Below are 14,592 nucleotides of genomic sequence, written 5' to 3' on the forward strand. Positions count from 1 at the left end.
ATCCTGTCTCATGTTCTTGGACTGCCAGAAAGAGTCCTTCTGTTTATTCTTCTGTCAAACAAACTGCATAAAGAAATCAAAGTGTAACTCCAGAGCCTCAGCCACTAGCCTGTGATCTAGCAGGACAGACACTGTCCTCTGGTCCTCTGCTCACCTCTTGCACATACTCTGTTTGCATCAATGGCACTGCCTGTACAAACAACACATGTGGGATTAGACCCACTTCAGTGTCTGTCCAGGAAAGCAGAAACAACTCAGGAATTCTAAAATTTTCTGCTTTGGATCATTTGTTAGCAGCCTCTTGAGAGGAAGCAACACTTCTGAAACACTGCAGGTTTTCAAACCTCCACCAAAACAACCAGCTTGAGAAAAAAAAATGCTTTCAGGTGGCAAATCCTGTGTTGGCCCCACAGAGAAAGGACTTACTTATTTTTCATTTATACTCATGTGCCTGTCAAGCAATACTCATGACCAAGTACAAATCCTTCTGAAAGTGCAGACACCCTGTATAGGTGGAGTGCCAGTCCTAGTTCCTGTCTACGCACCCTGGGTTCAGATGTAGTTAATGTTAATTCTTTTGGAATCCACAGTCTGTTTAAATATTAAAAACAAACATTTGACAGAGGTATCAATCTCCATAACTGCTGACAATACCACTGTCAAACAGATTTCTTTGGCTTTGGGAAAAATTGCAAATATAATTCTTATTAGACTTACCTAGCAGAAAGATCTATAATGTTGCTAACACTATTTCTTTCTTATGCTTTAAAAAGCTTTTTTGAGCTGAACAGACAAGCAGGAAATATAATAAAAATGAATGGGTTGGGAGCCTGCTTTGAAAGGGAAGCAAATTCTGAAAAAACTGCAATGAGATTTCAGCAATGCCTATGTGCTTCTACTACAATCCATTTATATTGGATTATTTTGTGCTTCTACTACAATCCATATAACTGATTTTGATTGTCCATTACCTGCAAGCTTCCTGAAAGCACAGCTGTGTACAGCTACATTCATCTCATCTACAGAGCAGCACATGACTGAGGCACCTGAGACAACAGGAGAGTTACTTGTTGGGCACTCCATGGGCAGAAAGCAAGATGGTTACTGCAGGATGTGATCAAGACCATCAAAAACCTCTCACTGACTGTGCTGAGAATGGTACCAGGACTCCTTGTGGGAGAAAATGCAACTTCCTTATGGGTGCAGATTGTTATTCACTCATTCCACATGAAATAAGCCTCCAGACCACAGAAAGTCTTGGCCTTGAGAAGGATATTTTTGTACATAACACAGACATTTAAAAAAATAAAGTGCTATATAATGACTGCAGAGTTTCTGTACAAAGTCTCTATATTGTACTGTCTGTACTGAACTTTACCTCTTTATTATCTACACTACTTGTCCATGATAAATTGGATTATAGAACAGACTGGAATGGTTTGCTGCAAATATCCCCTGGTGCTCCATTCAGAAACTTCTTGTTATTTTGTACTCGACCTCCAGATTTCATGGGTGTTCTTCTACTGAAAGGGAATGAAATGGAAAATGCTTATCAGCATTCACAGTTAGTTCTTCTACATCACTTCACTTCCAATGACAAAGATACCCCTTAATTCCAGGAAAACTGGATGTCAGAAATAGAAGGGATCTTATAAAAGAGCACATTAGAAGTTATAGGGAGCTATTGCTCTGGGGAAATTTCTCCTCTGGGAAAAATTTTATTGCAACATTCATGCTTGTTATTCCTTCCCCCCACCCCTCCCCACCTTTTTTTTTCATTGAAAGAATTTCTTATCCTGGCATGGTTTTTCTCCTTTTGCACTCTGAATAAGGACCCAATCAAAGAGGTGCAAATTCTCCTAGCTTAAACTTATTTCTCTGAGTTATTTTAAATTTGTTGCTTTTATAATTCTACTGGACAAGCATTAGCTCTTTTGAAGAAATGGTAGAAAACACTAATCTTAAAAAACTGTCTGAGGTGTTAAAAAAGCAAGTAGAGTATGACAAGTTATGTGAAAGGAAACAAGAAGAAAACAAAGTTACATACCACATGTTATGTTACCAGCATAAATACTTTTCCCCATATTTTAATACATTATCTAGTTTTGATTACCCCATTTCCCAAAAAGGTCCAGTAGGAAAAAAAAATTACATATATAGCAAACAAGGTTGGCTAAAGATAAGTCACAAAGAGAAAAGCAAACTCAGGTTTTTTTAGAAAACATATTTTCTAAGGAAAGTTACAACTGGGAAATGTAAAAAACCCACACCACTGCTACGAAGTGTTTAGAGAACCTTAAGTTACAGACCTTAAAATGGAACTGCTAAGGATTTGGGGATAGCTTGGTACTGTGTACTGTGTAGTTTAGATTTCTAATACTTTCCTGTGAAATTATTGAAAGAACTTAAAGAACTACTCTCTCTCTTTTTAAAATTTTTCATTTTAATGACAATTCCAGCCTGACTTCTATCCTCATTTATTCCTACATGTGCTCGCTAATTCAATACAAAGGTATGACATATCAGGCAGGAGATCTTGGACCTTTTGGCCTCAGTTTAACAGTACATTCTGTGTAACAATGCAATCTTGTGCACACTTGCACACCAACACACAGACAGACACCCTCCAACACAGTCAGTGCCTAGATTTATAGTCAGCCTCTTTGTCCATGTGACAACTTGCATGAAGATCTGCTCTGCAGAAAAGTTTGTTGTTTTTTGGGTTTTTTTCTGATTTATCTCTAAATGCTTTATCTAGGACAGTCAGGACACAAAGAAGACTAGAAAATCTATAGAAAATTCAGTTGTGTTTTACACAGGTGGACTGAAAGATTTTAAAGCTAAAGACGAGTATCAAAACTAAGTAATTTAATTTGTAGATCTTAGCATCTAAAAAGGAAAGACAATATATACCAGCATTTACTTTTTAAAGGCTTTGGGCAGTTTGGCTCAACTCCCTTCAACACCCCTGAATGACACTGTTTGCTTTTAATGAGCAGTTTAAAGCTGAATTTTTATCTTGTGAATGGATCACTGACGTCAAGAGCCATAGTTCTGTGTCCATCTATATTTGAAAATGTGGGGTTTGGCTTTGTTTTTTTAAAGATGTCTTGATGAGATGTTTGTAAACACCAAGCAGTGCATGTCCTTGCCCTAATCTTCATTGACGCTCGACCATTTGCTTTGCTGTCTTGCACAAGATGCATGTTGACGTTAGGCTGCCATAAACAGTTGATGATTGTGGAATTAATGGGCCGGGAAGAGAAGGCCATGTTGTAAATTTAATCCTCATTCTGGATTACAAGTTCATCAATGGTACTGCATTCTGGCTGCCCTATTGATATGGGAAGCTCAGGATTCAATATAATACTTTCTTCAATATTGTGACTGGCACTTTTTTTTTAACAGGCTGGCACAGCTTTGCTTTCTCTATACTTTCTGATCAATTATATCTACTGCAGGATTAAGATATGCCATTAGAAACAATTTAATGATTGAACTGAAAGGTTTTTATAGAAAAACTTTTTTTTTTGAAAGGGAAATGAAGATAAGATGTATCTTAGAATAAATTTTGCTGTCTCTAGTAATGCCTCATAAACTTGCTTTAGCTCTTTATAGACGTTAGAAAGAGCTAAGGACCCTTTGTTGATTCCATTTAGTATTTCACTGGCAACAGAGTTTAGGGTGTTAGGTGACAATAGCACCTGTTCCCTGAACCCAGAGGACAGTCTGTCCTAGTTGCTACAGAATAAGGCCTCCTTCTCAATGAGGAAGAAGGTACAGAGCATAATGTGCTTGCCCACACTGAAGCCAGCTTCTGCCTCTCAAACTACATACAGTGATACCTGCCTTACATCTCTCAGGAGCTCTATCACAGACTTCCATTTTTCTTTGAAGACACCATTCAAAATCAGTGTTTGTAAGGTCTTCTCCCATTAGTACACCCCAAATTGTTTCCCGAGAAGATAAATAGTAGGAAAGAGATTTTTCATTGTGGTCTGGTTTCTGTATATGAATGCACTTGCAGGGGTGCAGGAGAGGCTCAAGGGGAAAATTGCTGGAGCACAGTAGGGAGATTCTGGCCATTCTTGGGGGTCTTAGAAGCTTTTAGGTGCTCCTGGGAAAGTCTATACAGTAATCAGTGATTTCCTGTGTGCATTAGTCATCGAACAATATTTCTGCAGACACTCTGCAATAACTCAGCAGATTCCTCAGTTCTTGGGCTTTTTCCCAAGGTTTGAAAACAAGGCTGTATGTTTCCAAAAGCAAAACATGATTTTCAAAGGTGCTGGCCTGTTTTAAATAGTTTATCATGTCTAGGCTTAAGGAAGCAGGATGTTACTTGAAATGCATCAATTCACTAGGAACATAGTATCTAAAGGCTTCAGGGTCCCAGCCTGAAGCCTACCTTCGCCTCGTGATTGTCATTCACCACAGCCCAGAAGAAAACGTTCTGTTTTCACAAAGCTTTATCTTTTCTTGAGGAAAGATTCTCAGGTGTGTTTTATGATCTGCTTCCCCATTACCATTTGTGGAAGGAATGAATTAGTGGTACTGACTTGCAAATACTGATTGTATCCCATAGAAAAATAACTGGTTCTGATTGCATCACTTTGGGAGGGCAGTTTATTGCACAAAATAGATGAGCTGTGGTCATGGAAGGTATACTGCTACATGCATAAAGGAGCACTAATGCATAGGGAAAAAAATTGGGTTTTACACCCTTGAATGCTGTTTTTAAAGTAACATAAAAAATTTCAGGCTTTGCAACAACAGTTTTTTCTCCTGTCAACATTTCATACTGATATTTTATGCACACTTGCACACCAATACACAGACAGACACCCTCCAACATAGTCAGTGCCCAGATTTATAGTCAGCCTCTTTGTCCATGTGACAACTTGCATGAAGATCTGCTCTGCAGAAAAGTTTGTTGGGGTTTTTTTTCTGGTTTATTTATCTCTAAATGCTCTATCTAGGACAGTCAGGACACATAGAAGACTAGAAAAGAGACCGATTTTTTGTCTCTTTATTAAACTTGCTGTTGTTGGACTGAAGCAGACTGGAGAGGACTTGCTCCTTGGCAGCTGCTGTGTACAGCTCATGCTTTCTCAGGGCCTGGCTCTCCTACAGATGCCCCAGAGCTGCACTGGCTCCAGAGCACCCTGCCAGCTCCAACTGGCATGAGGGAGAGCGGTGCCCAGCCACCAGCTCTCAGACCGTGTCTGGGGGTACAGCTGGACACAGCCTCACCCCAGAGGGTGCCAGTAGCACCTTTAGCCAGTGCCCAGCCCCACTCAACATGCTCAGCTGAGCATCTTCCAGGGCCGGAAGGGATGGAACTTGGGATGGAATGTGCCAGGTGCAAAGTTTCCTTCCTCAGGTATAAGGCAGCTGGGAGGAAAGCAGTGGCTGTGACGTGCCAGGCACCTGGAAGAGCACATCAAGATGCTGCTTTGAACAGGCAGGTACAAACCCTAAACATGAAAATGTTTACTCCAACTTCCTCATATCTGTATTATATTTAAATTGCTGCTGTGTTCTGGCCCAATGACAAATCAGCTTTGAAGTAGTAGCCTGAATTCTTGGTTTGGGTCCATTTTAAAAGGAAGATTTGAGTCTTAGAGGCTGGTAGTAACTCTCAAATACATTGATTTTCAAGCTATTCCTTGGTCTAAACAAAGCAGAGAACAGATCAAAGGAGGTGGTACTCACATCTTCAGGCATTACCTGCATTTTTCCATTTCTGGGAATACAGACACAAAAACACATGATCCAATGAAACAGAGAAGAACTGAGGGTTCTATAAGGAGGGAGGGAGAGAAAGAGAAAATGCATCAAAGACTTGTTAGAGAAGGATTCTCAAATAGACAGATGAAAGTAACGTGTTATTTCTGCCAAAATCAAGAAAAACAGATTGCAAAATAAATTAATTACAAGGGGCAGCATCTGGAGAAAAGTGGCTGCATAAATTTCTGCTTTATTCCAAGGGGAAATATGAGAAACCCAAAAAACTAAATCAGAATATATTATAGTTTTAAGTTTCTCCTCCAATGACTATCAACCTGAGGAGCTGTTGTTTTCCTGTACACTGCTCAATAGTAGACAAAATAAACTGATGTGCGGATAAGATTAATCACAGTTTATTAGCCATGAACAAGTTTATTAATTAAAAGGGAAGAAGCCATTCATAGAGAGACACCATCTCCAAAAAAAAGCTTGCTGTGTGATCCGGAAAACCAGCCCAGTCAGGAATCTGGCTTCCACATTAGGCAAGCTGGTGAAAATTATAATAAAGAATCAGTTCAGTAGACACAAGAGCAATATGCAAAGTAAAGCAAAATCCTTTATAGAATACAGCTTTAAATCAGAAATAACTTGAGTGCTATGACCAAAAATGTTTTTGTTAGTATGGTTTATAATGCCTTGAGAAGGTCCCTGAATGCTTTTCAACACCCTGTTTTCATGGAATTAAGTAAAGTTGACTAAGAATTTAGATTAGGGATTTAGATTGCTAGATAAGAGTCTATGAAATGGCAATCATAATTTTTAGGCAAGGACAGAAACATATGATCAATTTTAAAAATTGAAGAGGTTGTCAATGGCACCAATGCTTTGATCTGTGATGATCAGCAGATTAAGCAGTCCTAGAGTAAATAGTGATATAGGATCACTTAGTACTGAACAAAAATATCCAGGATACTGAAAATGACTGCAGAAACTAATGATACTGAGAGGCTGGTGACCTCTCGGTAAAACAAAATCATTTTAAAAGAAACATAAATGGTACATACACCATGATGGACTCTAAATGGGCTATACTGTCTCAGAAAAAAATTTTCAACTCAGTGTGGGTGGGTCCAAAATTTAAAGGAATAAGAGTTACAATTTAGAACATACCCAGAAGACTCCAGAGGCCACACATAAGAAACAGTAGCCATTGCTCTAGCAGCATACATTGAAAAGTCACATGAGCAGTTTTCACGACCTGGCCCAAGCAGGCTATTTAATTTATAGAAAAAAATAAATTCAGAGTATCACAAGTATTGTTGTCCCAAAGAAGTTCTTTTATCCAGGGTGCAAGAGGCCAATCCCCATACAGAATCAAGGCATCTGATCTATTTACAGTTCTGCACAGAAAAGGGTGCTGTGGGCCACATTCACAAAGCCAGCACCATGATTATCGAAACTTTCACTACTTATATATTTTAGCAAACAAAGGCATTAATGTTTCCTTGGCTACAAGTTACACAGTTCTCTTAATAACTAGTATTCTATCTTCTATTGGTTAAATAATTCCCTCTCTTCTCATGCTAATTAAGCCACATGTTTGTTATGAATATGAACGAGGCCAAACTTTCTCTGGGGAAAGAGGTTCTCGTTTATTAAAATAGCTGCAAGGAACAGAGTACCTAGGATAAGCCCAAGCATCCACACAGCAAGCCAAAAACAAAACAGTGTGCTACCCCGAAGTGCCCTAGATTGTCCCCAGAAAACAAGTTTCCAAACAGAAGAACCCCGACAACACCTGAACTCCCCCCTTTTATAGCCCCCTTCGAGTCCAGGATTGGTCCATTTTGGATCCTCATGGTGATTGGTCCATTTCCAGGCTTCTCATTGGTCCTTAACGCCATTCATTCTGGACCAATCGTTTCTGCAGGGCTTCGAACGATTGGTCAGATCTCCCATCCAATCCCTCTTCGACCTTGCCTTGCCCCACCAGACCGCCATTCCACCAAACCCTGGACCCTTCTCTTAGAACATTCTAATCAGACCCCCTCAACATAATACAATTAATATAACATAATTAATACAACATACTTGAACTATACCCTAATTTAACATAACTTAACTTTTACTTATAACATGTTCAGTTTTTCTCTTGGGCTGGTGGGTTTCTTGAGTCTGGGGTCTGTGAGGTGGTGGTTGTAATCTCCCCCTGCCTTTTCAGCTTGAGCTGATTTCAGCACAGTTGCAGAGTTGGCTTTAGTAGTTTCCCCCTTATCTAGGGGGTTCTGCCAACATCCTTGTAGCCCTTATATTCTGCATTCTTTGTGTCCACCCGCAGTGGTACACCCTTCTCCCCAAGCTTTTGTTAGCCTCTCCCCAGGTCCAAGATCATTAAATCATTGGGGCACATCAAACCCTAAACCTTAGCCAGGCAATTCTACCAACAAGTAATCTATCTTCCAAACACCTGGCTATCAGTATGTCCCAGCCTTTGAGCTGATGAAAAACACCTTACACTGTATACCTGGCTACTAACATCCTTCACTTGTAAAATACATCAAATTCCCCAGCACTGGTAACGTACTGACTTAGAAATCAGCCACTGCCTGTAAATAAACTGTGCCCATGTTTATGTGTAGAAACTACTACACAACTCCCAAAGCTAGCAATGCCATATCTGTAAGCAAGAATTTGATATTAACTGAATTTAACAAAGAACAAAGCACTGATTCCAGAGTAGATGGACATTACATAGGATGTTTGATAGTCATTGTGTGTCATCCTGAAAGACTAAGAGCTCTGTTCTGGAAGGTATATTTCATGGAGAAAGATAATTAATGCATTCTCAGCAGGACAAAATCTTTCCATTTACTTTCAAAAAAAAAAAATCAAAATTGTTTTCAGGGGGAAAAAAGTAAAAGAAAAAAAAAGCACAAAAAACTCAAAAACCAAACAAACAAAACCCCCACAAACAAACAGACCAAAAAAAATCATAAATTGCTGATACCCCAACTTCCTTGTCTATTTCCATTTTCCCTGCAAAGGACTAAGCTTCTCCAGTTTGTTCTGAAGAAAGTGCCCTAGAAATCTTATTTTACTAACAGCACAGAAAAATCATGCATGACAGGACAGAATCAGATCTAATGAATGAGTTGAATCCAGGGGCCTGGATTAAATGAGATTGTATCGATTAACATTGCAGAGGGCAATCCTAAAATTCAGGGGTAGTGTCACTGAACTCTGAGAGGTTGTCCTAATTTAAAGCAGTTAAACTCATGCCCTGTTATCAGAGGACATGAATATTAACTTATAATTAACGTAACTAAATATGAATGCATATGTCAAAAATTGGAAATTAAATAAAAATAACTTGCATATGTTGCACAGCTATTTCAGTGCCCACTTCCAAGAAATGCTGCCAAAGATTAATTACACAAAAAATAAAACTGAGCATTAAGGAGCTGGAAGCTTTAGGATTGCATTAAGGTAAGCAGTAACAAGTGATAAGGCTTCTCCTTTTCTCATCATTTGAAAAAGTGTTTTAAGGGAGATAGGCAGCTGTAGAAAGTACCAGACTTGACACCTATACACAAAGAAAACCCTCATTCACAGATGCTATTCAGATGTTCTTCTTTGCTTCAGACTTAGGGCTCTGAGGCTCTTTTTTTTACCTGCCAATCCCTAACTTTACATCTATTCATAACTACTTTTTCCTCAATTTCTCACTCAATCTGGAATAAAACATTAAATGTGTATGTGCTTTCAGAAGTTTCTCCATCAAAGACATGATATATCTCTGCCAATGAACAATAGTGAGCTCCTGCTTCTCATTAGGACATCTAAATTCCCTGAGGATAACTCAAGAAACAGGAGCTGCTACCATCATAAATATTCCAATGTAAAGAACATTCTAGAAAAAATAACTGACTGGGTGTAACTAATAAATAGGAAGAGAGTGTGTATTTCATGGTAAATTAATCAAAAAGTTCACTAGAGCTTTGATAGCCTTGAAGTGGCTAGAATATTGATGAAATCACTGACTGCTTTTTGCTTCTTCTTTGAAGAGACATCACAGTTCTTCAGGGCTTAACCTGACACTGAGCTCCTCAGTTTCCTGCTAAGTAGTTAATAACACTAGAAAATCACTTTCACTCCTGGCAGATGAGCTGTGCAATATGGACACAAAGGCAGGGTGCTGAAACAAAAAAAATTGGAAAATTCCCATGGGGACTGGTTGGTCATTGGTTTATCTTCCCTAGTTAGTTTGGAAATGCAAGAATTTTTTTTACTTCAGTTAGATTTAGACTAAAATAATTTTCTTCTTGATCTTTCCCTCAAAGTCTGCTTTCCACAACCTGCCTCTCTTGGACACATTAAGCAAGATTTTTTGGGTACTCAAGAAAGGCTTTTCAAATGCAGGGATCAAGCAATTCCTTCAGAAAGTTGCAAGATAGAAATTGGCACTCAGTTTATGGATGTGTCCTTCTCTATCATGAACTTAAAAAAGAGAAGGGACAATAACAGGCACAGGACCAGGACTGGGAAGAGGTAACCAACTTCCAGAGAGTCACTTTCTCAGCTACATTCAGTTAAGTCTGAATGCAGCAAAGAATTTGCTCCTTTCACATTATTCTTGGAGCCTGCAAATTACAAAGCGCTGAAGAGTGAAACAACCCAAGTGTCAGGAGTTCACAAGTCATCTGATTTTCTGGGCAAAATCTTGGAATTACCAGATGATGAGTGCAGAGACAAGTCTACTCAAAATCTTGGTGAGGTTGTTCAGCTGTTTCTTGTCCCAGCATCCATCTACAGCAAACCTACGAAGTAACTACCACACACATGCAAAATCAAGTATTTCTGTTTTCATGGCATGCAACAGTAAAATCTGTTCAGAAAAGCAGCCCACCAGAATGTACAATGGTACAATGGCACAATGGCTTAAATGAGAAAAAAACCTGCTGATTTACCCAACCAGACTTTACTAAAATTTATGAGGGTAGCTCTGGAAAACAAGGAAAAAGACAACACCTGGCAGCTTCCCTGAAAAACCTCTTGAGCAAATCACTCTTTCACGATTCAAATTCAGAAGCATTAGGAACAGAGCATACACACATTCTTTGAATGCTCTTCAACTTGGTCAGTGTTACCTTTGTTCTCAGTTGCTGATCTAAAATAATTTGTAATATTCTATATCATAAAGGGATTTAGAATATCCCTTTATGTAAAGGGATTATTAACTATTCCAGCCACAGCTTCTGAAAAGCAAGATTTCTTCATCCCTATCTCTTCTGCAAGGATAACAACAGCACTATAGCAAACAGAATGGTTTGAGCAGAAGAGTATGATTTTGAACAAATTCCTGCTGCACCGTATTACTCTCTGTAACAGATGGATGAGAAATCATTTTACTGAACATAATTTATTTCACAAACTCAAGAGTATAAGCAATCATCTTCTGCCTCTTCAGCTGTGGGGCTCATCTCTCTCTGAATAATGAGATATATAGATATAGTTTTTTATGAGGAAGAGACTTGATTAGAAATTAGAAAATGTATTCTTACCTGTGAATGGAACAGGTACAGGATGCTGATCTTTAAGGTAGAAGACTAAAGTCCAAAACACAGCTTTTGAAGAGTAGCAGTACAGATACAGTGCAGTGCAGAATATTTGTTGGGTTTTGCTGTCGCTTGAGCCTGGGTAAAAAGAAAGAACTGACAGATACGGATCCCATTTTGTTGATGTCTTCTGCAGGCATTTGGTAGAAGAAAATATTTTTGTTGTGGGATAGTGGTGTCAGTCTATCTGTTGTAAACTGAGGCTGAGCCATATGGTTTTCAACTTGTGTGTCTCCTGGGATACACAAAAAAAGACTTTCAAATTTTCAGTGTTAGTGTTGCAATGTGTAATCTGACTACTTAGAAAACGGGACAGTCCTGACAGAAAAAAAGGGTCACATGTACCTTATCTACTCCTTCCCCTGTCTTATCAAGAGGTTATGAGAAGAGGGGAGCTCCAGGAAATTAAGATTTACGTTAATAAAGAGAAAAGTTCCCCCGGAACAGGGGATACCCTTTGACCTGTAGGAACTGGGTCCTACCAGCTGTATGGAATGAACGAGGCAATTGTAATTAAACAGCTATTGCCTCATTTAAACTCTTTTAAACTGAAAATGTGGTTTACATAAAAAAAGAAGAGTAGCTTCTCACTATAAAGGGAAAATTATGTTAAAATAAGAGGATTCTTAACTCAGGCTATTCTTTTTAATACAGAAACACTGTGAGATTATTTGAGTCATTAAGGTTTATATTTATACTGTTCAAGATGAAGATACTCCGGTTAGTTAGAATTTGGGTGGTGAAAATCATGTTTTCTGACTTGCATTCTTCTTAAGGAGCTCCATTTTGCCTTTCACATTTCTAACAAACCCACAGGAATCTGAACTTATGTCACTCTTTGGGGAAAGCTGAACTTAATTATGTATTCCCCTTCCTCAAGTGCCCTTTTTCTGCTCCCTTTCCCATATTTAGTAGAGGAGTATTAGTACTAAACTAATTTACAGGGAGATACAAGAGGAAAAAGTTATTATAGCTAGTTAAATATTACACTACATTTTGGATACAACAGTGTTACTGAACTTTGAAAGGAAGGCTTTAAAATCAGCGTTTGTTTCTCCACTGCCCACTTAAACAGATCCTTTTCCTGCCTTGCCTTCAGTTGATGTCACCAGAGACTTGTCAGTGCTCTGTCTGGATCTCTCACACAAGTTAGTTTTCACTTGCAGCTTCACTAGCAGTGCAAGAGCAGCAGCAGAGAGCTCACAGACTGCTCAGTTCACCAGATGAGATAAGTAAATACTCCTGTGGTCAGGCAGAGCAGAACTTCGTGGTGGTACAACTCCAAGCGGTACCAAACCAGCTGCTTTTAAGCCATGCTTGGTATAGGCACACTTGCTATAGCCTGTCACAGCAGTTGAGATTAGTAAAAGTCAAATTCCATGTTGATTTGCATTCTATGCAGTGCCACCAACATGAATAAGCTGTTTTGCTGAATTTGAGTCACTGAACATAAGTAGAATGGACATTCTTTGGAAAGCATGGAAATGTGTTTTGCTCCCCTGCCACACTTTAATTGGCAATTTGTGATACAAACCACAAGGATGGTGATGAATGGGATTCTTTCCCCACATTCAATTTTCTTAGACAATAACTAGGGAAATAATAAGCCAAATTCTACTTGAAGCTACATTTGGTGCTATCTCATTAGGTTGAATTATATTAAGGAATAGGTTCCTGTAAAGCAACCACTCTTCAAGCTAAAGGCACTACAGTTTTAATTTTTTCCCCTCCAGGTGTATTCTGGAAGTAATTACTGCATCTCAAAAGCTGCTAAAGCAAATGAACTATTCAATTCTGTTCTCATAATTTTTTCACTCTTTTCTACTTTCCTAAATATAGTACAAAATCCACTCCCATTTTTTTTCTCCCCATGTTCTCATTATGACTTTTCATTTCTTTTCCCCAGTCTGCCTCTCCTTCATCAATCCTGCCTTCACTGTTCCTCTCTTCAGATTCTGCTACCCAACCTGCTGTGCCATTGTACTTGTGACGTTTTGGATTCACTCTCTCAAAGGTGAGAAGAGAGAAATTCCCAAGTGTGGGTTCATTTCACCCAACTGCAGGTATTAAAGGGCTGAGCCTGAAGCTGATGACCCTTTTAGAAACTCATTTGTTATGCATAGAAGAGAAATGAGCACTTCTAATGACTGATTTCTCCTATCATTAAAAAGATATCCAATGGATTGACTTCTGCACAATGGTACTACTCCTAGCTAATCTGTGGATAAATATAGCTGAGATGAATTCTCAAGCTGTCCAGGTTTGACACTGAGAAGGTCTTGTTGTTGTGCATGGCTCTAGGGGAGAAAAGAGAGACTGAAGCAGGTTTCTTGCTGACAGCTGATTGATTGCTGAGCACCAAACAGTAACAGCAGTAAAATGGAAGGTGACAGATGGGTCAGTTTAAAATTCCCCAAATTAAATCCAACTGCAAAGGAATTTACTGCATTTACTTTCTACCTGTAGCCAAGGAGAAAATGTCTAAACGGAAGAAAATTGTAATTTAGCCAAATTTATAACTATAGCTAGATTTGGAATACTCAGTTAACTAACTCAGCAATAACTATGAAAGGTATTAAAAAGGTTCTGCGTTTTAACCCTGCATACAGAACTGAAATTGGAGAAAAATTTGAAAAATAAGAAGATTAAAAACCCAGAGACAGTGAATCCCTTAGAAGAGACTGGACAAGATAGTAACCACTGAGAGTTCTCTTGTATACAACTGGACCCCAAAGGTAGATCATTTGGCAAAGCAGTTCAGATTGGTGAACCAAAGACATCAACCCTGTTCCTATCAAGAATGACACTTGAGAAGGGCTTATGTGGTAAGCATAACAGTGTTCAAGGTGCTGCAAGAGCTGAGAGGGTGCAAAGTGCTTGCCATCTCTTCTGGGTACTACTGGGTAGCTGATATCAGCTAGACACTTGGTATATGTTCAGTAGACTTTCTGAAGGGCACTTTAAAATATTTACAAGGGCAAAAACTTCAGGAGGTTATTTTTTTTCTATCTTCCTTTCAAAGCTTAACAGGTTGTAAATATTTGTAAGACAAATATTCTGCCAAATGCTCTAGCAAAGTAGCCTTATACATCACAACTGATCTTTCCCTCCTCCCCATGCACTCTTCCACCGAATCAACAAAATGCCAAAAAGAAGCCTCTCTAGCTAACACAGCTTGAGGACAGCACCCATAGTTTGATGGACATTTTATTTCAAATAAATTTGGTCTTGGGGCAGTGGAACAGTT

The 14,592-nt window shown here is 38.9% G+C and overlaps 1 long non-coding RNA gene across 1 annotated transcript in view; it reads right to left on the minus strand.

Annotated features, from left to right (window-relative positions):
• Positions 1-11,291: 11,291 nt before the first annotated feature.
• The window catches only part of LOC143695754 (uncharacterized), a 336,106-nt gene continuing 332,805 nt past the window's right edge, over positions 11,292-14,592 (minus strand). Inside the window, exon 9 of the long non-coding RNA XR_013185284.1 lies at positions 11,292-11,423. This is a non-coding gene — a long non-coding RNA (uncharacterized LOC143695754). The remainder of the gene's footprint in view (positions 11,424-14,592) is intronic.

This window comes from Agelaius phoeniceus, chromosome 1 (genome assembly GCF_051311805.1).
Source record: "Agelaius phoeniceus isolate bAgePho1 chromosome 1, bAgePho1.hap1, whole genome shotgun sequence".
NCBI lineage: Eukaryota > Metazoa > Chordata > Aves > Passeriformes > Icteridae > Agelaius > Agelaius phoeniceus.